Below are 25959 nucleotides of genomic sequence, written 5' to 3' on the forward strand. Positions count from 1 at the left end.
ATGCTCCCTAGTCCTTTAGTGAGCTCATTAGAGATCACCCAAATCTCATGTACTGCGACCTCACAGCTAAGCTCACATAGGTGTGTTCTTTCAAGGATACCCCGCAGGACGATATCTTTCCGAAGTGTTTCGACATTAGAACATATTAAGACAGAAGTCAGCCTCCCATGCAGTACTTAGAGTACTCATCTCAGCAGGAAATGGAAGATACATATGTACTCTCTCCTGTTGCTCCAACAACTTGTTTTTCCCTTTTCCTAATTCACGGGATCTCCGATCACATAGGCCGGGTTTCTGTAGTTGTGCAACTCAGGTGGGTCTCAAGCCCATTCCCCTTGATGCTCCATCTATCACTGAACATGATAGCCCCTTTGTAAAGGGATCCGCCAGGTTTTTGGTAGTGTTAATATAATCAACGGCAATCACTCCTTTACGTCTCAAATTCCTGACGGATTTGATGCGCCGTTTCACATGTCTTGATGACTTCAGATTGTCCTTCGAACTTTTAACCTTAGTGATCACGGTTTGGTTATCACAGTTCAGAAGGATTGCCGGAATTGGTTTTTCAACCATTGGCAAATCACTCAAGAGTTCACGCAGCCACTCTGCCTCAACAGTGGCTGAGTCAAGTGCTACAAGTTCAGCCTCCATAGTAGACCTCGTCAAGATAGTTTGCTTGCGAGACCTCCAAGAGATTGCAGCACCGCCAAAAGTAAATATATATCCACTAGTGGCTTTGATCTCATCTGCATCTGAGATCCAGTTAGCATCACTATACCCTTCTGGTACATCAGGGTACCCTGTATAGTGGAGCCCATACGTTGTGGTTCCTCTCAAATACCTCATTACTTGTTCCAGCGCAATCCAGTGATCATTTCCTGGATTTGAATTAAACCCGCTTAATTTGCTAACCGCAAATGAAATGTCAGGTATAGTTGCAGCAGCAAGGTACATGAGAGAACCAACTATTTGGGAGTATTTTAGTTGCTCGACCCCTTGTCCTCTCTTCTTACGAAGCTCTAGACTTGTGTCATAGGGAGTTGGAGATGTTCTAGAGTCCTCAAAACCAAACCGACTCAGGATTTTCTCCACATAATGAGACTGACTTAATGTAATCCCATTCTCATTCATTTGCAGCTTTATGTTTAAAATAACATCCGCCTCTCCCAAATCTTTCATATCAAAGTTTTGAGAAAGAAAGGATTTAACATCATTTATAACATCCATATCGGTCCCAAAAATTAATATGTCATCAACGTATACGCATAAGATTACACCCTTACCCCCACCATATTTATAGTACACACATTTGTCTCCTTCATTCACCACAAAGCCTACCGAAGTGAGAGTTTTGTCAAATTTTTAATGCCACTGCTTCGGCGCCTGCTTGAGGCCGTAGAGTGATTTCTTCAATCTACACACCATGTTCTCTTGTCCGGTTGCTACAAAACCATCAGGTTGCTGCATATAAATTTCCTCATCAAGCTCTCCATTTAGGAAAGCCGTCTTCACATCCATTTGATGGATCAGGAATTTATAAGATGCTGCTAGAGCAATCAGCACCCGAATTGTAGTCATCCTAGCAACAGGCGAGTATGTATCAAAGAAATCCTCACCTTCCTTTTGGGTAAAACCCTTGGCCACGAGTCTAGCCTTATACTTTTCAATGGTACCATTAGGTCTTAACTTCCTTTTAAACATCCATTTACAACCAATAGGTTTACAACCCATCGGTCATGGACAGATTTCCCATGTTCCGTTAGTGAGAATGGAATCCATTTCACTTTGGACTGCCTCCTTCCAATCATCAGCATCTAGGGATGCATATGCTTCAGAGAGAGTTCTGGGAACATCATCCACGAGGTACACAGCGAAGTCATCTCCAAAGGATCTTTTAGTCCGTTTTCTGTTGCTCCTTCTGGGAGCTACTTCGCTATCATCCTCCTCAGTTGGATTATACGGAGTTACAAAAGGAGTACTTTCCTGTTTAGGCCTGGGTTCAAATTCTCTTTGTATAGTTGGTTGACTAGTGGATGCTCCATTTTCCTTCATTGGAAAGATGTTCTTAAAGAAGGTAGCGTCTCGAGATTCTATCACAGTGTTAGTGTGCACATCAGAAAACTCGGACTTGACTACCAAGAACCTATAAGCGTTGCTATTATGTGCGTAACCTAGAAAGATACAATCAACAGTCTTAGGTCCCAATTTTCGTTTCTTGCATACAGGTACATTAACCTTGGCTAAACAGCCCCAAGCACGTAAGAAACGCAGAGTTGGTTTGTGTCCTTTCCATCCTTCATGTGGAGTTGTATCTCCTTTTGATGAAGGAACTCTGTTGAGAACAGAACATGTAGCCAACGCAGCCTCTCCCCACCATGACTTAGCTAAACCGGCACTGTCCAACATGGCATTTACCAAGTCCGTAAGTGTTCGGTTTTTGCGTTCAGCCACTCCATTTGATTGGGGCGAGTAGGGAGGGGTTACCTCATGGATAATTCCATGCTCCGCACAAAATTCAGCAAACTCATGTGAGACATACTCTCCCCCTCTGTCAGACCTTAAGCGTTTGATCTTCTTCTCTAATTGGTTTTCTACCTCAGCTTTGTAGATCTTAAAGCAGTTCAACGCCTCATCTTTCGTTTTTACTAGATAAATATGACACCACTTAGTCGCATCATCTATCAATGTCATCATATATCTTTTCCCTGCCTTAGTCAAAACTCCATTCATCTCACACAAATCTGAATGGATTAAATCTAGAGGTGAAAGTCTTTTCTCCCCAATAGGTTTAAACGGTTTTCGGGGTTGCTTTGCTTGCACACAAGCCTGACACTTAGATCCACGGACTATCGAGACATTCGGAATTAAATTAAGCTTGCATAACCAAACAATGCGATCAAATTTATATGACATAAACGAGAGTGCCAAACAGCAACATCTCCAACATTTATTCCAGAATGTGAAGAACAAGATATATTGTTTACGACATTACAGTCGTCTAGAATAGAAAGGCGGAACAAGCCTCCGCTGTTATAGCCTTTTCCAATAAACAAACCAAATTTCGAAATAACAAACTTATTCGACTCAAACACCAGCTTGTAGCCATCACGGCACAGTAGTGAACCAGAAAGCAGGTTCCTATTTATTCCTGGGACATGCCGAACGTTCTTCAGCGACAAAGTCTTCCCCGAGGTAAGCCTCAGGTCAACTCTACCGGTTCCACGAATGGTTGCCCTTGTTTCGTTCCCCATCACGATGGTGGAACCGCTGCAAGCCTGATAAGAATAAAAGAAGTTGTAGTCAGCACAAACATGCACATTAGCTCCAGTTTCAATCCACGAATTAGTGGATTGACATGCAAGAAGGACACTAGGGACATACCTAGATCCTTCACCTACCTCGCTAATGAAAACATTCGCAGATGGCTGGCCTCCTTCCTTCCTGCCTTTGTGCATGCGACACTTCCTCGCTATGTGCCCAGGCTCACCACACACGAAGCAGTTGAAGTCACCCTTTTCTTTCTTCTTCTTCTTAAAGCCGGTGGTCTATTTTGCCTTCCCTTTGTTCTTGTAATTCTTTGCACCGGAACTGCCAGCCCCACTTTGCACGACATTGGCATTCAGAACCGGCTGGGGAGGAACTTTTTCCGCATATTTCGCTCTGGCCTTTTCCTCAACATCAAGAGTGGCGATGAGACTTTCCACGGTCATCACCTCCCTCTTGTGTTTGACAGTGGTGGCAAAGCTCCTCCAAGATGGAGGTAACTTGGCAATAATGCCCCCACCACAAACTTGTCAGGCAGAACGACTCCAAAACCAGTGAGTTCCCCCACCAGGAGCTGGATCTCATGGGCTTGTGTCACAACCGAATTATTATCGGCCATCTTAAAATCATGATACAGCTCATTAACATACAGTTCACACCCAGCATCCGACTCTCCATATTTCATGTCGAGCGCTTCCCAAACAAGGGCAGGACTAGCAAAGTTCATATATATGTCACAAAGCTGATTGGTCATGAGGGAGAGAAGACAACCCATGGCCGTGTCTGAAGACACCTCAAAATCACGCTGTTGTTCCTGCGTGAGTGGCCTCTCAACGGTGGGTGAAATCACCCACCACAAGTTCATGCTCATAAGCCAGAACATTTGTGTCCTTCATTCACCACAAAGCCTGCCGAAGTGAGAGTTTTGTCAAATTTTTCATGCCACTGCTTCGGCGCCTGCTTGAGGCCATAGAGTGATTTCTTCAATCTAGACACCATGTTCTTTTGCCCGGTTGCTACAAAACCATCAGGTTGCTGCATATAAATTTCCTCATCAAGCTCTCCATTTAGGAAAGCCGTCTTCACATCCATTTGATGGATTAGGAATTTATAAGATGCTGCTAGAGCAATCAGCACCCGAATTGTAGTCATCCTAGCAACAGGCGAGTATGTATCAAAGAAATCCTCACCTTCCTTTTGGGTAAAACCCTTGGCCACGAGTCTAGCCTTATACTTTTCAATGGTACCATCAGGTCTTAACTTCCTTTTAAATATCCATTTGCAACCAATAGGTTTACAACCCATCGGTCGTGGACAGATTTCCCATGTTCCGTTAGTGAGAATGGAATCCATTTCACTTTGGACTGCCTCCTTCCAATCATGAGCATCTAGGGATGCATATGCTTCAGAGAGAGTTCTGGGAACATCATCCACGAGGTACACAGCGAAGTCATCTCCAAAGGACCTTTTAGTCCGTTGTCTCTTGCTCCTTCTAGGAGCTACTTCACTATCATCCTCCTCAGTTGGATTATACGGAGTAACAAAAGGAGCACTTTCCAGTTCAGGCTCGGGTTCAAATTCTCTTTGTATAGTTGGTTGACTAGTGGATGCTCTATTTTCCTTCATTGAAAAGATGTTCTCAAAGAAGGTAGCGTCTCGAGATTCTATCACAGTGTTAGTGTGCACATCAGAAAACTCGGATTTGACTACCAACAACCTATAAGCGTTGCTATTATGTGCGTAACCTAGAGAGATACAATCAACAGTCTTAGGTCCCAATTTTCGTTTCTTGCATACAGGTACATTAACCTTGGCTAAACAGCCCCAAGCACGTAAGAAACGCAGAGTTGGTTTGTGTCCTTTCCATCCTTCATGTGGAGTTGTATCTCCTTTTGATGAAGGAACTCTGTTGAGAACATAACATGCAGCCAACGCAGCCTCTCCCCACCATGACTAAGCTAAACCGGCACTGTCCAACATGGCATTTACCAAGTCCGTAAGTGTTCGGTTTTTGCGTTCATCCACTCCATTTGATTGGGGCGAGTAGGGAGGGGTTACCTCATGGATAATTCCATGCTCCGCACAAAATTCAGCAAACTCATGTGAGACATACTCTCCCCCTCTGTCAGACCTTAAGCGTTTGATCTTCTTCTCTAATTGGTTTTCTACCTCAGCTTTGTAGATCTTAAAGCAGTTCAACGCCTCATCTTTCGTTTTTACTAGATAAATATGACACCACTTAGTCGCATCATCTATCAATGTCATCATATATCTGTTCCCTGCCTTAGTCAAAACTCCATTCATCTCACACAAATCTGAATGGATTAAATCTAGAGGTGAAAGGCTTTTCTCCCTAATAGGTTTAAACGGTTTTCGGGGTTGCTTTGCTTGCACACAAGCCTGACACTTAGATCCACGGACTATCGAGACATTCGGAATTAAATTAAGCTTGCATAACCGAACAATGCGATCAAAATTTATATGACATAAACGAGAGTGCCAAACAGCAACATCTGCAACATTTATTCCAGAATGTGAAGAACAAGATAAATTGTTTACGACATTACAGTCGTCTAGAATAGAAAGGCGGAACAAGCCTCCACTGTTATAGCATTTTCCAATAAACAAACCAAATTTCAAAATAACAAACTTATTCGACTCAAACACCAGCTTGTAGCCATCACGGCACAGCAGTGAACCAGAAAGCAGGTTCCTATTTATTCCTGGGACATGCCGGACGTTCTTCAGCGACAAAGTCTTCCCCGAGGTAAGCCTCAGGTCAACTCTACCGGTTCCACGAACGGTTGCCCTTGTTTCGTTCCCCATCACGATGGTGGAACCGCTGCAAGCCTGATAAGAAGAAAACAAGTTGTAGTCAGCACAAACATGCACATTAGCTCCAGTATCTATCCACCAATCAGTGGATTGACATGCAAGAAGGACACTAGGGACATACCTAGATCCTCCACCTGCCTCGCTAACGACAACATTCACAGATGGCTGGCCTCTTTCCTTCCTGCCTTTGTGCATGCGGCACTTCCTGGCTATGTGCCCAGGCTCACCACACACGAAGCAGTTGAAGTCACCCTTTTCTTTCTTCTTCTTCTTAAAGCCGGTGGTTTGTTTTGCCCCCCCTTTGTTCTTGTAATTCTTTGCACCGGAACTGCCAGCCCCACTTTGCACGACATTGGCATTCAGAACCGGCTGGGGAGGAACTTTTTCCGCATCTTTCGCTCTGGCCTTTTCCTCAACATCAAGAGTGGCGATGAGACTTTCCACGGCCATCACCTCCCTCTTGTGTTTGAGAGTGGTGGCAAATCTCCTCCAAGATCGAGGTTACTTGGCAATAATGTCCCCACCACAAACTTGTCAGGCAGAATGACTCCAAAACCAGCGAGTTCCCCCACCAGGAGCTGGATCTCATGGGCTTGTGTCACAACCGAATTATTATCGGCCATCTTAAAATCGTGATACAGCTCATTAACATACAATTCACGCCCAGCATCCGACTCTCCATATTTCCTGTCGAGCGCTTCCCAAACAAGGGCAGGACTAGCAAAGTTCATATATATGTTACAAAGCTGATCGGTCATGAGGGAGAGAAGACAACCCATGGCCGTGTCTGAAGACACCTCAAAATCACGCTGTTGTTCTTGCGTGAGTGGCCTCTCAACGGTGGGTGAAATCACCCACCACAAGTTCATGCTCATAAGCCAGAACTTCACACGGGTCTGCCATCTTTTGAAGTTCTCACCCCCAAACCTCTCAGGTTTCATCACATCGCTTGGTCCAGCCATTGCACAGTAATAAAGTTTCTGGACTGTTGGAAATATGGCAGGTACTACAATTAATATAATTCCGAATTTATCTGAGACTGATGACAAGGACAGATCTAACAGATTTATACATGCAATCACGTAGATGAAATCTAGCAGAGTAAATGAAATCGACATGGACTGAAGTCCCATAACAAGATCACATAAATATAACCGATCACAAGGGATATCTTACAGCGGGGTTGATGAACTGATCGCAGTGCAGACGAACGTAGTCGAAGAAGATTGAGCAGCCGTGCGGATGCACTGCCCAGAAACTTTATCGCCCGGCTACCCGTGCAGGTCGCCGATGCCGGGGAAAGTCCGGAGACTACTTCTCTCCTCGCCCTGCTGCATGGTAGGGAGAGGATCGGCGAAGGTCGACGGCGGCGGCGCAGATGAGAACGGGTTAGGTTTGTGTTTTTGTTCGAGTGTCTATGGCATGAAGGACGTCTCCCTCTTATAGATTCGGATGGATAAACCCCACACAGCACGATCTGCCTATATCCTAGGATCCGCCCCCTCGGATATCTCCATCACGAACGAACCTATAACCGCACGCAAACGTGCGAGTCTATCCTCGGTTCATGCGTGAGACAGACGCGGGTGGATAAGAGTAAAAACTGCGCGATAAAAATAACAAAAATGCATTTTATTAGGCCACGGTCGCGCTCGCCTCGCCAAAGACCAAAGTCACAAGTCACGCGTAATTAAACGCGAATAAATGCGAAATGCGAGCAAGCGCGCGCGCGTGTGTGCGCGTGTCGTGTACACTTGCATCTTTAGTCATCCCAATCAATGGAACCATGAGAGGCCCCCTTATAAGCAGGTAAAACTCTTGCTCCCTTAGCGATGTGGGACTAAACTCCCACATGGCTGTCCACCCCCTTGACTTCTCTCCAAATCTGAAATTAATTTGGGCCCAATCTCTGTATAAAGCCCATTAATTCCAACAATCCCCACCAGGAAGTCAAGGTCTGCGATTTGTTCTCATCTGGCTTTTATATACCAGTTTTAAAAGTATAGACCCGTCTCGTGTTGAACTATACCTAGCACTCCATGATCCACTCCTCTTACATCTAGGCAATGGACACTTCCTTGAATTGCCAGTCTTGTGTAGAAGAGATTCACCTGAAGGCATCACTGATACTAGGCCGCCTTGATCCACGCCTAAGGTTTGGAGCGTTACGGTCGTGCTCCCTAGTCCTTTAGTGAGCTCATTAGAGATCACCCAAATGTCATGTACTGCGACCTCACAGCTAAGCTCACATTGGTGTGTTCTTTCAAGCATACCCTACAGGACGGTATCTTTCCGAAGTGTTTCGGCATTAGAACATATTAAGACAGAAGTCAGCCTCCCATGCAGTACTTAGAGTACTCATCTCAGCGACAATTGGAAGATACATATGTACTCTCTCCTGTTGCTCCAAGAACTTGTATTTCCCTTTTCCTAATTCACGGGATCTCCGATCACATAGGCCGGGTTTCTATAGTTGCGCAACTCAGGTGGGTCTCAAGCCCATTTCCCTTGATGCTCCATCTATCACTGAACGTGATAGGCCCTTTGTAAAGGGATCCGCCAGGTTTTTGGTAGTGTTAATATAATCAACGGCGATGACTCCTTTACGTCTCAAATTCCTGACGGTTTTGATGCGCCGTTTCACATGTCTTGATGACTTCAGATTGTCCTTCAAACTTTTAACCTTAGTGATCACGGTTTGGTTATCACAGTTCAGAAGGATTGCCGGAATTGGTTTTTCAACCATTGGCAAATCACTCAAGAGTTCACGCAGCCACTCTGCCTCAACAGTGGCTGAGTCAAGTGCTACAATTTCAGCCTCCATAGTAGACCTCGTCAAGATAGTTTGCTTGCGAGACTTCCAAGAGATTGCAGCACCGCCAAAACTAAATATATGTCCACTAGTGGCTTTGATCTCATCTGCATCTGAGATCCAGTTAGCATCACTATACCCTTCTGGTACATTAGGGTACCCTGTATAGTGGAGCCCATACGTTGTGGTTCCTCTCAAATACCTCATTACTCGTTCCAGGGCAATCCAGTGATCATTTCTCGGATTTGAATTAAACCGGCTCAATTTGCTAACCGCAAATGAAATGTCAGGTCTAGTTGCAGCAGCAAGGTACATGAGAGAACCAACTGTTTGGGAGTATTTTAGTTGCTCGACCCCTTGTCCTCTGTTCTTACGAAGCTTTAGACTTGGGTCATAGGGAGTTGGAGATGTTCTAGAGTCCTCAAAACCAAACCGACTCAGGATTTTCTCCACACAATCAGACTGACTTAATGTAATACCATTCTCATTCATTTGCAGCTTTATGTTTAAAATAACACCCGCCTCTCCCCAATCTTTCATATCAAAGTTTTGAGACAGAAAGGATTTAACATCATTCATAACATCCATACCGGTCCCAAAAATTAATATGTCATCAACGTATAAGCATAAGATTACACCCTTACCCGCACCATATTTATAGTACACACATTTGTCTCCTTCATTCACCACAAAGCCTGCCGAAGTGAGAGTTTTGTCAAATTTTTCATGCCACTGCTTCGGTGCCTTCTTGAGGCCATAGAGTGATTTCTTCAATCTACACACCATGTTCTCTTGCCCGGTTGCTACAAAACCATCAGGTTGCTGCATATAAATTTCCTCATCAAGCTCTCCATTTAGGAAAGCCGTCTTCACATCCATTTGATGGATTAGGGATTTATAAGATGCTGCTAGAGCAATCAGCACCCGAATTGTAGTCATCCTAGCAACAAGCGAGTATGTATCAAAGAAATCCTCACCTTCCTTTTGGGTAAAACCCTTGGCCACGAGTCTAGCCTTATACTTTTCAATGGTACCATCAGGTCTTAACTTCCTTTTAAATATCCATTTGCAACCAATAGGTTTACAACCCATCGGTCGTGGACAGATTTCCCATGTCCCGTTAGTGAGAATGGAATCCATTTCACTTCGGACTGCCTCCTTCCAATCATGAGCATCTAGGGATGCATATGCTTTAGAGAGAGTTCTGGGAACATCATCCACGAGGTACACAGCGAAGTCATCTCCAAAGGACCTTTTAGTCCGTTGTCTCTTGCTCCTTCTGGGAGCTACTTCACTATCATCCTCCTCAGTTGGATTATACGGAGTTACAAAAGGAGTACTTTCCGGTTCAGGCTCGGGTTCAAATTCTCTTTGTATAGTTGGTTGACTAGTGGATGCTCTATTTTCCTTCATTGGAAAGATGTTCTCAAAGAAGGTAGCGTCTCGAGATTCTATCACAGTGTTAGTGTGCACATCAGAAAACTCGGACTTGACTACCAAGAACCTATAAGCGTTGCTATTATGTGCGTAACCTAGAATTATACAATCAATAGTCTTAGGTCCCAATTTTCGTTTCTTGCATACAGGTACATTAACCTTGGCTAAACAGCCCCAAGCACGTAAGAAACGCAGAGTTGGTTTGTGTCCTTTCCATCCTTCATGTGGAGTTGTATCTCCTTTTGATGAAGGAACTCTGTTGAGAACATAACATGCAGCCAACGCAGCCTCTCCCCACCATGACTTAGCTAAACCGGCACTGTCCAACATGGCATTTACCAAGTCCGTAAGTGTTCGGTTTTTGCGTTCAGCCACTCCATTTGATTGGGGCGAGTAGGGAGGGGTTACCTCATGGATAATTCCATGCTCCGCACAAAATTCAGCAAACTCATGTGAGACATACTCTCCCCCTCTGTCAGACCTTAAGCGTTTGATCTTCTTCTCTAATTGGTTTTCTACCTCAGCTTTGTAGATCTTAAAGCAGTTCAACGCCTCATCTTTCATTTTTACTAGATAAATATGACACCACTTAGTCGCATCATCTATCAATGTCATCATATATCTTTTCCCTGCCTTAGTCAAAACTCCATTCATCTCACACAAATCTGAATGGATTAAATCTAGAGGTGAAAGGATTTTCTCCCAATAGGTTTAAACGGTTTTCGGGGTTGCTTTGCTTGCACAGAAGCCTGACACTTAGATCCACTGACAGTCGAGACATTCGGAATTAAATTAAGCTTGCATAACCGAACAATGTGATCAAAATTTATATGACATAAACGAGAGTGCCAAACAGCCACATCTCCAACATTTATTCCAGAATGTGAAGAACAAGATAAATTGTTTACGACATTACAGTCGTCTAGAATAGAAAGGCGGAACAAGCCTCCGATGTTATAGCCTTTTCCAATAAACAAACCAAATTTCAAAATAACAAACTTATTCGACTCAAACACCAGCTTGTATCCATCACGGCACAGCAGTGAACCAGAAAGCAGGTTTGAAAGTGCAACTATCCCTAGGTGGTTTTGGTAATTCATAACAACATATAGCTCATTGAGCTAATGCTATTCCAAGATGATTATTTAAGGAAAGCTCAATGATTGGCATGGCATGGATGTGAAAGTGGAACCCTCAAAATGCTAAGGACAATGGATTGGCTCAAGCTCAAAAGCTCAAGACTCTTCATCTTATATTTTAGTGATCCAAGATCACATTGAGTCCATAGGAAAAGCCAATACTATTAAGGAGGGATGAGGTGTTGCTTAATGAGCCTCTTGCTTCATGTGCTTAATGATATGCTCCAATATCCTCAACTACTTTCCCATATCCACATATGACCATAACTCTAAGCCAAACTCGGTCCTACCGATTCTTCCTATCTGGCGCCACCGAGTTTCACTTGTCATTAGCCACTGCCAAACCCTAGCAATTTGGTCCTACCGATAAGGATCTCGGTCCCACCGAGATGGGGTTGCAAACTCTCTGTTTCCCTTTCGTAACTTTTCGGTCTCACCGAAAGAGCGAATCGGTCCCACCGAGATTGCAATGTAAACTTAGTGTTTCCCCTTTGTAACTTTTCGGTCTCACCGAGTTCCACTCGGTCTCACCGAAAGAGCAAATCGGTCCCACCGAGTTTGCCTGACCAACTCTTTGGTTAGCTAATTACCAAATTCGGTCCCACCGAGTTTGTGTAATCGGTCTCACCGAGATTACGTTGTGCCCAAACCCTAACCGAATCGGTCCTACCGAGTTGCATGTCAGTCCCACCGAAATTCCTAACGGTCACTAGGTTTACTACTTCGGTCAGACCGAGTTTTCTGATTCGGTCCCATCGAGATTGGAAAACTGTGTAACGGTTGGATTTTGTTTGGAGGCTATATATACCCCTCCATCTCTTTCTCATTGAGAGAGAGAGATGCATCAGAACACACACATCATTCCAACTCATTTGTTCTGAGATAGAACCACCTACTCATGTGTTGAGACCAAGACATTCCATTCCTACCATATGAATCATGATCTCTAGCCTTCCCAAGTTGCTTTCCACTCAAATCTTCTTTCCACCAAATCCAAATCCTATGAGAGAGAGTTGAGTGTTGGGGAGACTATCATTTGAAGCACAAGAGGAAGGAGTTCATTACCTACACACCATTTGTTACTTCTTGGAGAGTGGTGTCTCCTAGATTGGCTAGGTGTCACCTGGGAGCCTTCGACAAGATTGTGGAGTTGAACCAAGGAGTTTGTAAGGGCAAGGAGATCGCCTACTTCGTGAAGATCTACCGCTAGTGAGGCAAGTCCTTCGTGGGCGATGGCCATGGTGGGATAGACAAGGTTGCTTCTTCGTGGACCCTTTGTGGGTGGTTGCTTCTTCGTGGACCCTTCGTGGGTGGAGCCCTTCGTGGACTCGCGCAACCGTTGCCCTTGGGTGGAGCCCTGTGTGGACTCGCGCAACCGTTACCCTTCGTGGGTTGAAGTCTCCATCAACGTGGATGTAGGATAGCACCACCTATCCGAACCACGGGAAAAACATCCGTGTCTCCAATAGCGTTTGAATTCTCCAAACCCTTCCCTTTACATTCTCGCAAGTTGCATGCTTTACTTTCCGCTGCCCATAAACTCTTTGCATCCTTGCTTGAATTGTGTGATGATTGCTTGACTTGTCCTAGAATTGCTAAAATCTGCCAAAAACTGAAATTGGGAAAAGGTTAAGTTTTTATTTGGTCAAGTAGTCTAATCACCCCCCCTCTAGACATACTTTCGATCCTACAAGTGGTATCAGAGCTTTGGTCTCCATTTGCTAGATCTCCATAGCTTTTGGTGGTCATAGCCTTGGTTTCACAACCTAGGAGAGTATGGCGTCTAGCGAGGGAATTATCACCGTAGAGGTCCTTACTTTGATGGTACTAATTTTGCTAGTTGGAAGCATAAAATGAAAATGCATATTCTTGGACATAACCCCGCCGTTTGGGCTACTGTGTGTTGGTTTGCAAGGTGACTTCTTTGATGGGAGAGAACCAAATCGTGAAGCTACCGCAGATGAGTTGAAGATGTTGCAATACAATGCTCAAGCTTCTGATATTCTCTTCAATGGATTGTGCCCCGAAGAATTCAACAAAATCAGCCGCCTTGAGAATGCAAAGGAAATTTGGGACACTTTGATTGATATGCACGAAGGTACCGACTCCGTCAAGGAATCCAAGTTGGATGTGCTTCAAAGCCAACTTGACAAGTTCAAGATGAAGGATGGTGAAGGTGTCGCTGAAATGTACTCTAGGCTTGCTCTCATCACAAATGAGATTGCCGGCTTAGGAAGTGAAGAGATGACCGATAAATTCATCATCAAGAAGATCCTAAGAGCCTTGGATGGAAAATATGATACCGTGTGCACATTGATCCAAATGATGCCCAATTACAAAGATCTCAAGCCAACAGAGGTGATTGGAAGAATTGTTGCTCATGAGATGTCACTTAAGGATAAAGAGGAACTTCACAACAAATCAAGTGGTGCCTATAAAGCCTCATGTGAAGCCCCTACATCATCAAGTGAGAAACAAGACTTCAATGAAGAACTGAGCTTAATGGTGAAGAACTTCAACAAGTTCTACGAGATTAGAAGCAAAGATAGAAGCTCCAAATCAAGGTCCTACAATGACAAAAGATCTTCAAGTCGAGAGCGAAACTGTTACAACTGTGGAAGACCCGGACACTATTCCAATGAGTGCACGGCTCCCTACAAGAGAAGAGAAGATTCTCCAAAAGGAAGAAGCAAAGGATCACCACCAAGAGAGAGAAGGAGTAGAGATGATCGTTATGAACGAAGATACTCACGGAGAAGCAAGGATTCGGAAAGGAAGGAAAAATCATCAAGGAGCTACACAAGACGAAGACATCAAGCTCATGTTGGTGAATGGGTATCCGGCTCCGACTCCGACAGCCACTCCGAGAGAAGTTATCACTCCAACTCCGAAGATACTCAAGATGAAAGTGTTGCCGGTCTAGCACTTGTGTCAACCAACTCCTACGACATATTTGACTCACCAAATGAAGGAATTGGAAGATGCTTCATGGCCAAAGGTCCTAAGGTAACACACCCCGAGTATGTTGATTTCAATAGTGATGAAGATGACTTGTTAGGTGATGATTTGCTTGGTGACAACTCTAGTGATGAATACTATGATGAAAGACCAATTAATCATGCTAATCAAGATAAAACGAGTGACAATGATAAGGAGAAGATTGAGGCTCTAACTAAAGAACTAAAAACTCTTAAGTTAGCTCATGACACTATCTTCGAAGATCATCGAGAACTTTTAAGAGCTCATGAGAAACTACGCTTTGAAAAGCTCAATCTTGAGCAAGAGCATGAGTTCTTAAAGGCAATCAATGATGATCTCCGCAAGAAAAGTTCTTCTTACATTGCCAAGCGTTTACTCTTATCCACTTACATGCCTCAAGTCAAGACTAGTAACAAGAAAGATTCCTCCTCTAGTAGTAATAATGATCATGCTAAATCCAATATTGTTGCTTCTAGTAGTTCTCTTGATTCCACTAATGATCCTCTTAGCCAAGTTACACTTGAGCAAGAAAATAGCTTATTGAAGGGAATTATAGAGAAAGGAGTGTACAAGAGCCTTGCCGGGAGTAAGCAATTCGAGGAAATTGTGCGCAAGCAAGGAATGCACCGGAAGAATCAAGGTGTTGGTTTTGAACGAAAGTTCAATGCCAATGGAGTTGAATGGGAAGAAGATCAATACCCCAAGACAAAGTTTGTCCCTCAACAAGAGAAGTATACTTCTTTCAAGGGGACACAAGCTCAAGATGATCTTCCACTACAAGACTACGAGCAAAAAGGCAAGGACAAGCTTCAAGAGGAAATTGATGCATTTGAAGAAGCTCCAAAGACCTTAGTCAAGTGGATTCCCAAGACTACTTCAAGTTCCACTTCATCAAGTGCGACTACAACTCCAAGGATTCCCATCAAGATGATGTGGATCCAAAAGAAGAAGAACTAGAGAGTTCTTGAGGGTGACTCCGCCAACATACTTCACTCTTATCATTTTGGCAAGAACAAGTGCAATCAACTTCCACATCTTGCACTAGTTCAAGGAGTCACAAACCCTCTTGTTGGTAAGACAAGGGACAAGGTAACCTAAAAGTCTTCATGGACATCATCTTTTGTGTGCATCACTCTATGTCTATGGATATCCTTGTTTGTTCCTTGTGGGACTAACCCGTGTAGGTATTGAAAGTGCAATTCACTCAAATGGATAGCTCCAAGAGATCTACATCAACATTGAGCATCCACATCTTCAATATCTACATGAAGTCATCATCGACAAAACCCAAGGTTAGTTCATCCCTCTTAGGGGGGATATCACATCTAGGGGGAGCTTTACTCTAAGACTTGAGCTAAAGCAACTCTAAAGATGTGAACAAAACAATGCTTTATGTAAAAGTGGTAACCCCACTTGAGCTTAAACGATGAGTATGACCTACGATCAAGTGTTCTCACTTGACTCCTAAGTCAATATACTCATATATAGATGACTTAGTCATCACAAATTGCTTGATAGATGCTAGAATTGGTTGTGCATGCCTTGCCACATATTTCATTTGCCATCTTATTGTGTGAGCATGCTGATTGCATATTTTACTCATTCGAGGACATCCACTTGTTGCTTTGATTGTTCGGTTTTATTTCTTTTTGCCAAGTGGATGGACAAGAATGCCTAAGAACCTTCTCTAGCTATCTATGCTTTTCTCGTCTCAAATCTATTCATGCTGCATCACAAAATTTGATCAAGTCAGATTTGAACCACTCTGTGTGAGGAGCGCTCAGAGTCCCCGATTCATCATAGACTTAAACTTCCAAAACCTCTTTATGATTCTCGGTCTGACCGATACTCCACTTTCGGTCCTACCGAGATCATTAAGTTGATCTAGGTTTTCGATCTCGGTGCAACCGATTTGAACCTTCCGGTCTCACCGAGTTTCAGTAACTGCATGCAGTTATGAATCTCGGTGCCACCGAGTTGTTCCACTCGGTCACACCGACAGGGTCGGGCTATATATAGCCACGGGCAAAATTTGGAAATTTCTCCGAACCCCTTCACCCGCGCGATAGCCTGCTCTGCCCCCGAGGTCTCCGGATCGTCTTCTCGCCGCCAGCAGCCTCCAGTAGCTGGTCTCCGCCGCCGTCAACGGGAATTCTGCCCCGCCGTTGCCGCCGTAGCAAGTCCATGCCGAACTAGGGTATGGACTTGATCTTTGTGCTATTCCACAATCTGATTCCTAGCACATTGTGATCATATTGATTCTTGCCACGATTGAAACACTTCTATCCAGTCAAAACGCTCATAGATTAGGTTTGATTCGAAAATTCTAGGTTTAGGTTTCCGCCGAAACCATCTCGGACCCACCGAGTTGAAAAAATCGGTCCCACCGATTTGGCTCTTGCCATTGCACAAGTGAGACTCGGTCTGACCGAGAATTACTTATCGGTGTGACCGATTTTTGAACTCAGTGAAACCCTAGCAGTCTCGGTGCCACCGAACTGTGACTCGGTCCTACCGAGTTCACTAGTTTAGGTTCCAAAACTGCTTCAGTATCACCGAGTTTGAAAGTCGGTAGATCCAAGATGATTTCAGTGGGAAACTAAAACTAAGTTTTTGGATCATTCTTTTTGCAAAAATCTCTGCATTTTGTGATGCTCATCCACTCTATCTCCTCTATAATCTATTCACAGGGTCGTAGTCAATTTGCATCATGTCAGAACAGAGTGATAGCCAGAATCTGTCAGAACAGCAAGTGGTCATGAGTGAGGGCACCAGCCCCTCAAGTTCCTCAGATGATGGCAGCAGAAGCACACCCAGCAACCTGCCTAAAGCTGCCACGAGACAAAGGAGGAAGAGAACGTCTGATTCTGAAGATGAGGACTATGTGGCATAGGAAGAGGCCACTTCCAAGAGAGTTGAGCCAGCTCAAGGCTCAAAGCCAGGCCTGAAAATTAAAAGGCCAGCAGGGAGGCAGCCCATGTCAAAGGCTAGAGCCTCAACTGAGAAGCCTGCTCCCATTGAGCCCGTTCCAGCTGAGGGCAAGAAGAGGAAAGAGAGAGTGAAGAAGACTATGGCTAAAGTGCTTGGGAAGGCCTCCATCATGGTAGAAGAGGATGAGGAAGAAGAGGCAGCTGCACCAGCGCCCAAGGCAGCCAAACTTATGGGAGATGCCATAAGGTCAGGGGGAGCTGCATCCAAGCCCAAGGAAGCACCTAAGGCTGCATCTAAGCCCAAAAGTGCACCAAAGAGAAACACAAGAAGCATCCCAGCCACTGAGAAGAACAAGGCCCCAGTGCCTGAGACTGTTGCAGAGGAAGAGGAAGAGAGTGTCCTTCGGAAGCTCAAGCCCAAGATCCCAGACCACAACGATGCTCATCCTGTGGCTGAGGATATGAAGCTAAGGAGAGACTCAGGGCTCAGGAAGTGGAGAGAAGCAGATCCATATGCTTCTAGGAGAAGGACTACCGTGGACTATAGGTTTCAAAGCAAGGAGCAGCAGGATTTTTATGAGACAGTGCTGCTAGATAAGAGCCCATTGTATGTGACATGAGATGGGTCGATTGGACATATATCAAGGAGAATGAGGAGCACTATCCTGGAGTGCAAGACAGCTTCATAGCTTGTGGAGTAGCTGACTTTGTTGGGCAGAAGCTCACAAAGTGGAACGAGGAACTTATCATGCAGTTCTACTCCACAGCTCACTTTTATCCGGATAGCAGGATCACATGGATGTCTGAGGGTACAAGGTACCAATCCATAGTGGCTGAGTGGGCACAAATCATTAATGCCCCAGAAGAGCAAGATGAGGACTTGGATATCTATGCCAAGAAGAAGATGGATCATAACTCCATGTCAAATATGTACAAGAAAATCCCCAATGAAGCTCTTGACACATTCAAGTTTGGCTCAGTGCATTATCTGCTCTCAGGATTGCCAACGATCAACTGGATCCTTAGGCACACCCTTCTTCCCAAGTCTGGAGATCACAAGATGATCCGAGGTCACGCGATCAATTTGCTTCATGTTTTTGACGTGCCTCAAAAATTCAAAGTCATGAGCCTTATAGTGGAAACAATCAAAAGGACTGCGGCAGATCAGAAGAGGAGCTGTGGATATGCCCCTCAGATTCAGGAGCTCATCAACTCCAAGATGGGCACGGGCGTATATTTGTTGGATAAGGAACACCTGCCCATCCGTCCAGATTTTGAGAACAATGAAGTTGTGATGACAGAGAATGAACCATCGTCTGCACAAGCTTTTGCAAAGAAGGAGAAGGCGAGGAAGGAGAAAGCTGCCAAGATGCCTACTCCGAGGAATCTGAGTACTTCTTGAAGACCAAACAAGAGCAGCTCGGTTACTTGATAGCATCCACGCTGAGAATTGAGCAAAGTCTGGCCACCCTCACTAAAAATCAGCAGAGCCTAGAGAGAATCATGGAACAGAAGTTCTATGACTTGGATGTCAAGGTAACGGAAGTTCAGTCTGTAGTGGAGCAGCTCCAGGAGGACATGAATGAGAGGAGAGGCAGGACCACGACTCATGCTTTTTCTAGAGTGCCACGAGGCCCGAGGTCGTCTGCCGTGCCAGTTGCTGACACCACAGCCACCACTTCAGCACCAGCTACAGCCTCAGCTCCAGCATCTACTTCAGCTCCAACTCCAGCGACTACTTCAACATCTACAGAAGCCTTCGTCCTAGGAGTGATCCGGACTCCACCACCACCTGAAGATCAAGCCTGAGCGTCGACTTAGCACTATGCATTTTCTAGGAACTTTTTGGTAACTTGTTGCCAAAGGGGGAGAAGATGTATAGATCATAGGCTTCGAGAGAGAGAGAGTGTTGCTTTTCTCTCTTGTTTTATTTAGTGGTTTCTTTGAACTTTGTTTGCTTGTGTGTGAGATACTACGTCCCTATGCCTGTGAGACATCGATGATCATGTGTTTGATCATAAGCTACACTTAATGTTTGCTTAATGCTTGCTTAAATATTATCATTCCATCTATCGTTTGTGATCATTCACTATTCTTGGTGATGAGTGCATGTATTTCATTCTTATCATTTTGAGAGCTCCACCAAGATGTATGTGACATGGAAGAGTAACCCATGACTCTAACTCTTCGTGCATTTGCAGTCCAAAGCAAATTTTAAATATGCACAAATTTAGGGGGATCTCTTACTTATCACATACTTCTCAAAGCGACGATTTACTTCATGCTTATTATCATTTGTCGAACCTTTGATCTATATGTTGTCATCAATTACCAAAAAGGGGGAGATTGAAAGTGCAACTATCCCTAGGTGGTTTTGGTAATTCATAACAACATATAGCTCATTGAGCTAATGCTATTCCAAGATGATTATTTCAGGAAAGCTCAATGATTGGCATGGCATGGATGTGAAAGTGGAACCCTCAAAATGCTAAGGACAATGGATTGGCTCAAGCTCAAAAGCTCAAGACTCTTCATCTTATATTTTAGTGATCCAAGATCACATTGAGTCCATAGGAAAAGCCAATACTATTAAGGAGGGATGAGGTGTTGCTTAATGAGCCTCTTGCTTCATGTGCTTAATGATATGCTCCAAAATCCTCAACTACTTTCCCATATCCACATATGACCATAACTCTAAGCCAAACTCGGTCCTACCGATTCTTCCTATCCGGCGCCACCGAGTTTCACTTGTCATTAGCCACTGCCAAACCCTAGCAATTCGGTCCTACCGATAAGGATCTCTATCCCACCGAGATGGGGTTGCAAACTCTCTGTTTCCCTTTCGTAACTTTTCGGTCTCACCGAAAGAGCAAATCGGTCCCACCGAGATTGCAATGTAAACTCAGTGTTTCCCCTTTGTAACTTTTCGGTCTCACCGAGTTCCACTCGGTCTCACCGAAAGAGCAAATCGGTCCCACCGAGTTTGCCTGACCAACTCTCTGGTTAGCTAATTACCAAATTCGGTCCCACCGAGTTTGTGTAATCGGTCTCACCGAGATTACGTTATGCCCAAACCCTAACCGAATCGGTCCTACCGAGTTGCATGTCAGTCCCACCGAAATTCCTAACGGTCACTAGGTTTACTACTTCGGTCAGACCGAGTTTTCTGATTCGGTCCCACCGAGATTGGAAAACTGTGTAACGGTTGGATTTTGTGTGGAGGCTATATATACCCCTCCACCTCTTTCTCATTGAGAGAGAGAGAGCCATCAGAACACACACATCATTCCAACTCATTTGTTCTGAGATAGAACCACCTACTCATGTGTTGAGACCAAGACATTCCATTCCTACCATATGAATCTTGATCTCTAGCCTTCCCAAGTTGCTTTCCACTCAAATCTTCTTTCCACCAAATCCAAATCCTATGAGAGGGAGTTGAGTGTTGGGGAGACTATCATTTGAAGCACAAGAGCAAGGAGTTCATTACCTACACACTATTTGTTACTTCTTGGAGAGTGGTGTCTCCTAGATTGCCTAGGTGTCACTTGGGAGCCTCCTAAAAGATTGTGGAGTTGAACCAAGGAGTTTGTAAGGGCAAGGAGATCGCCTACTTCGTGAAGATCTACCGCTAGTGAGGCAAGTCCTTCGTGGGCGATGGCCATGGTGGGATAGACAAGGTTGCTTCTTCGTGGACCCTTTGTGGGTGGTTGCTTCTTCGTGGACCCTTTGTGGGTGGTTGCTTCTTCGTGGACCATTCGTGGGTGGAGCCCTTCGTGGACTCGCGCAACCGTTGCCCTTGGGTGGAGCCCTATGTGGACTCGCGCAACCGTTACCCTTCGTGGGTTGAAGTCTCCATCAACGTGGATGTAGGATAGCACCACCTATCCGAACCACGGGAAAAACATCCGTGTCTCCAATAGCGTTTGAATTCTCCAAACCCTTCCCTTTACATTCTCGCAAGTTGCATGCTTTACTTTCCGCTGCCCATAAACTCTTTGCATGCTTGCTTGAATTGTGTGATGATTGCTTGACTTGTCCTAGAATTGCTAAAATCTGCCAAAAACTGAAATTGGGAAAAGGTTAAGTTTTTATTTGGTCAAGTAGTCTAATCACCCCCCCTCTAGACATACTTTCGATAATACAAGGTTCCTATTTATTCCTGGGACATGCCGGACGTTCTTCAGCGACAAAAGTCTTCCCCGAGTTAAGCCTCAGGTCAACTCTACCGGTTCCACGAACGGTTGCCCTTGTTTCGTTCCCCATCATGATGGTGGAACCGCTGCAAACCTGATAAGAAGAAAACAAGTTGTAGTCAGCACAAACATGCACATTAGCTCCAGTATCTATCCACCAATCAGTGGATTGACATGCAAGAAGGACACTAGGGACATACCTAGATCCTCCACCAGCCTCGCTAACGACAACTTTCGCAGATGGCTGGCCTCCTTCCTTCCTGCCTTTGCGCATGCGGCACTTCCTGGCTATGTGCCCAGGCTCACCACACATGAAGCAGTTGAAGTCACCCTTTTCTTTCTTCTTCTTCTTAAAGCCGGTGGTTTGTTTTGCCTTCCCTTTGTTCTTGTAATTCTTTGCACCAAAACTGCCAGCCCCACTTTGCACGACATTGGCTTTCAGAACCGGCTGGGGAGGAACTTTTTCCGCATCTTTCGCTCTGGCCTTTTCCTCAACATGAAGAGTGGCGATGAGACTTTCCACAGTGATCACCTCCCTCTTGTGTTTGAGAGTGGTGGCAAAGCTCCTCCAAGATGGAGGTAACTTGGCAATAATGCCCCCCATCACAAACTTGTCAGGCAGAACGACTCCAAAACCAGCGAGTTCCCCCACCAGGAGCTGGATCTCATGGGCTTGTGTCACAACCGAATTATTATCGGCCATCTTAAAATCGTGATACGGCTCATTAACATACAGTTCACGCCCAGCATCCGACTCTCCATATTTCCTGTCGAGCGCTTCCCAAACAAGGGCAGGACTAGCAAAGTTCATATATATGTCACAAAGCTGATCGGTCATGAGGGAGAGAAGACAACCCATGGCCGTGTCTGAAGACACCTGAAAATCACGCTGTTGTTCCTGCATGAGTGGCCTCTCAACGGTGGGTGAAATCACCCACCACAAGTTCATGCTCATAAGCCAGAACTTCACACGGGTCTGCCATATTTTGAAGTTCTCACCCCCAAACCTCTCAGGTTTCATCACATCGCTTGGTCCAGCCATTGCACAGTAATAAAGTTTCTGGACTGTTGGAAATATGGCAGGTATTACAATTAATATAATTCCGAATTTATGTGAGACTGATGACAAGGACAGATCTAACAGATTTATACATGCAATCACGTAGATGAAATCTAGCAGAGTAAATGAAATCGACATGGACTGAAGTCCCATAACAAGATCACATAAATATAACCGATCACAAAGGATATCTTACAGCGGGGTTGATGATGAGATCGCAGTGAAGACGGGGATGTCGATGGAGAGTTGATGATGAACTGATCGCAGTGCAGACGGACGTAGTCGAAGAAGAATGAGCAGCCGTGCGGATGCACTGCCCAGAAACTTTATCGCCCGGCTACCCGTGCAGGTCGCCGATGCCGGGGAAAGTCCGGAGACTACTGCTCTCCTTGCCCTGCTGCACGGCAGGGAGAGGATCGGCGAAGGTCGACGGCGGCGGCGCAGATGAGAACGGGTTAGGGTTGTGTTTTTGTTCGAGTGTCTCTAGCGAGAAGGACGTCTCCCTCTTATAGACTCGGATGGATAAACCCCACGTAGAACGATCTGCCTATATCCTAGGATCCGCCCCATGGGATATCTCCATTAGGAACGAACCTGTAACCGCACGCAAACGTGCGAGTCTATCCTTGGTTCGTGCGTGATATAGACGCGGGTGGATAAGAGTATAAACTGCGCAATAAAAATAACAAAAAATGCATTTTATTAGGCCACAGTCGCGCTCGCCTCGCGAAAGCCCCAAGTCACAAGTCACGCATAATTAAACGCGAATAAATGCGAAATGCGAGCGAGCGCGCGCGCGTGTGCACGTGTGGTGTACACTTGCATCTTTAGTCATCCCAATCAATGGAACCATGAGAGGCCCCCTTATAAGCAGGTAAAACTCTTGCTCCCTTAGCGATGTGGGACTAAACTCCCACATGGCTGTCCACCCCCTTGACTTCTCTCCAAATCTGAAATTAATTTGGGCCCAATCTCTGTATAAAGCCCATTAATTCCAACAATCCCCACCAAGAAGTCAAGGTCTGCAATTTGTTCTCAACTGGCTTTTATATACCAGTTTTAAAAGTATAGACCCGTCTCGGGTTGAACTATACCTAGCACTCCATGATCCACTCCTCTTACAACTAGGCAATGGACACTGCCTTGAATTGCCAGTCTTGTGTAGAAGAGATTCACCTGAATGCATCACTGATACTAGGCCGCCTTGATCCACGCCTAAGGTTTGGAGCGTTACGGTCGTGCTCCCTAGTCCTTTAGTGAGCTCATTAGAGATCACCCAAATCTCATGTACTGCGACCTCACAACTAAGCTCACATAGGTGTGTTCTTTCAAGAATACCCTGCAGGACGGTATCTTTTCGAAGTGTTTCGGCATTAGAACATATTAAGACAGAAGTCAGCCTCCCATGCAGTACTTAGAGTACTCATCTCAGCGGGAAATGGAAGATACATATGTACTCTCTCCTGTTGCTCCAACAACTTGTTTTTCCCTTTTCCTAATTCACGGGATCTCCGATCACATAGGCTGGGTTTCTGTAGTTGTGCAACTCAGGTGGGTCTAAAGCCCATTTCCCTTGATGCTCCATCTATCACTGAACGTGATAGCCCCTTTGTAAAGGGATCCGCCAGGTTTTTGGTAGTGTTAATATAATCAACGGCGATCACTCCTTTACGTCTCAAATTCCTGATGGATTTGATGCGCTGTTTCACATGTGTTGATGACTTTAGATTGTCCTTCGAACTTTTAACCTTAGTGATCACGGTTTGGTTATCACAGTTCAGAAGGATTGCCGGAATTGGTTTTTCAACCATTGGCAAATCACTCAAGAGTTCACGCAGCCACTCTGCCTCAACAGTGGCTGAGTCAAGTGCTACAAGTTCAACCTCCATAGTAGACCTCGTCAAGATAGTTTACTTGCGAGACCTCCAAGAGATTGCAGCACCGCCAAAAGTAAATATATATCCACTAGTGGCTCTGATCTCATCTGCATCTGAGATCCAGTTAGCATCACTATACCCTTCTGGTACATCAGCGTACCCTGTATAGTGGAGCCCATACGTTGTGGTTCCTCTCAAATACCTCATTACTCGTTCCAGCGCAATCCAGTGATCATTTCTCGGATTTGAATTAAACCGGCTCAATTTGCTAACCGCAAATGAAATGTCAGGTCTAGTTGCAGCGGCAAGGTACATGAGAGAACCAACTATTTGGGAGTATTTTAGTTGCTCGACCCCTTGTCCTTTGTTCTTACGAAGCTTTAGACTTGGGTCATAGGGAGTTGGAGATGTTCTAGAGTCCTCAAAACCAAACCGACTCAGGATTTTCTCCACATAATGAGACTGACTTAATGTAATCCCATTCTCATTCATTTGCAGCTTTATGTTTAAAATAACATCCGCCTCTCCCAAATCTTTCATATCAAAGTTTTGAGACAGAAAGGATTTAACATCATTTATAACATCCATATCGGTCCCAAAAATTAATATGTCATCAACGTATAAGCATAAGATTACACCCTTACCCCCACCATATTTATAGTACACACATTTGTCTCCTTCATGCACCACAAAGCCTGCCGAAGTGAGAGTTTTGTCAAATTTTTCATGCCACTGCTTCGGCGCCTGCTTGAGGCCATAGTGTGATTTCTTCAATCTACACACCATGTTCTCTTGCCCGGTTGCTACAAAACCATCAGGTTGCTGCATATAAATTTCCTCATCAAGCTTTCCATTTAGGAAAGCCGTCTTCACATCCATTTGATGGATCAAGAATTATAAGATGCTGCTAGAGCAATCAGCACCCGAATTGTAGTCATCCTAGCAACAGGCGAGTATGTATCAAAGAAATCCTCACCTTCCTTTTGGGTAAAACCCTTGGCCACGAGTCTAGCCTTATACTTTTCAATGGTACCATCAGGTCTTAACTTCCTTTTAAATATCCATTTGCAACCAATAGGTTTACAACCCATCGGTCGTGGACAGTTTTCCCATGTTCCGTTAGTGAGAATGGAATCCATTTCACTTTGGACTACCTCCTTCCAATCATGAGCATCTAGGGATGCATATGCTTCAGAGAGAGTTCTGGGAACATCATCCATGAGGTACACAGCGAAGTCATCTCCAAAGGACCTTTTAGCCCGTTGTCTCTTGCTCCGTCTGGGAGCTACTTCGCTATCATCCTCCTCAGTTGGATTATACGGAGTTACAAAAGGAGTACATTCCGGTTCAGGCTCGGGTTCAAATTCTCTTTGTATAGTTGGTTGACTAGTGGATGCTCTATTTTCCTTCATTGCAAAGATGTTCTCAAA

The 25959-nt window shown here is 44.8% G+C and overlaps 2 pseudogenes; both read right to left on the reverse strand.

Annotated features, from left to right (window-relative positions):
• Positions 1 to 1362: 1362 nt before the first annotated feature.
• On the reverse strand, positions 1363 to 4147 carry LOC147992613 (uncharacterized; annotated as a pseudogene).
• A 1902-nt stretch (positions 4148 to 6049) lies between these two features.
• On the reverse strand, positions 6050 to 7061 carry LOC147992614 (uncharacterized; annotated as a pseudogene).
• Positions 7062 to 25959: the final 18898 nt, after the last annotated feature.

This window comes from Triticum urartu, chromosome 1A (assembly GCF_056163025.1).
Source record: "Triticum urartu cultivar PI428250 chromosome 1A, HENAU_Tu73, whole genome shotgun sequence".
Lineage (NCBI taxonomy): Eukaryota > Viridiplantae > Streptophyta > Magnoliopsida > Poales > Poaceae > Triticum > Triticum urartu.